Source organism: Rhamphochromis longiceps, linkage group LG16, assembly GCF_057381845.1.
Source record: "Rhamphochromis longiceps isolate RC_006_pf linkage group LG16, R_longiceps_female_GT1.1, whole genome shotgun sequence".
Lineage (NCBI taxonomy): Eukaryota > Metazoa > Chordata > Actinopteri > Cichliformes > Cichlidae > Rhamphochromis > Rhamphochromis longiceps.
Window position 1 is genome coordinate 15,645,204 of NC_140572.1, and position 1,060 is coordinate 15,646,263.

Below are 1,060 nucleotides of genomic sequence, written 5' to 3' on the forward strand. Positions count from 1 at the left end.
ATTCGATGGCGTCTGGCACGTTGGAGAGGTGTGCGCTTCACGGATGAATCATGGTTCACATTGTTCAGGGCAGATGGCAGCTGAGAATGTCCCAGTTCTTGCATGGCCAGCATACTCACCGGACATGTCACCCATTGAGCATGTTCGGGATGTGCTTGACCGGCGTATACGACAGCGTGTACCAGTTCCCACGAATATCCAACAACCTCGCACAGCCATTGAAGTGGAGTGGACCAACATTCCACAGGCCACAATTGACAATCTGATAGACTCCATGCGACGATGTGTTGCACTGCATGAGGCAAATGGTGGTCACACCAGATACTGACCGGTTCTGGGTCCCCAGACCCCCAATAGCGCAAAAAACTGCACATTCCAGGGTGGCCTTTTGTTGTGGGCAGTCTGAGGTACACCTGTGCACTACTCATGATGTCAGATCAGCATCCTGATGTGGCACACCTGTGAGGTGGGATGGATTATCTCAATATAGCAGATGTGCCCACTACCACACATTTGGACTGATTTGTGACCACTGTTTGGGAGGGATGGTTATATTGTGTATCTGGAATGAATTTTAGGTCTCTACGTCCATCCCATGGGGAATGGGAGCAGTAACAAAGGTGTTGCGTTTATATTTTTGTTGAGTGTACATACATACACACACACACACACACACACACACACACACATACATATATATATATATAAAAAAAACACCCAGCACGCCCCTGCGGGCGGTTTATCCTTCAAGCTCGGGTCCTCTACCAGAGGCCTGGGAGCTTGAGGGTCCTGCGCAGTATCTTAGCTGTTCCCAGGACTGCGCTCTTCTGGACAGAGATCTCCGATGTTATTCCCGGGATCTGCTGGAGCCACTCGCCTAGCTTGGGAGTCACCGCACCTAGTGCTCCGATTACCACGGGGACCACCGTTACCTTCACCCTCCACATCCTCTCGAGCTCTTCTCTGAGCCCTTGGTATTTCTCCAGCTTCTCGTGTTCCTTCTTCCTGATATTGCTGTCATTCGGAACCGCTACATCGATCACTACGGCCGTCTTCTTCT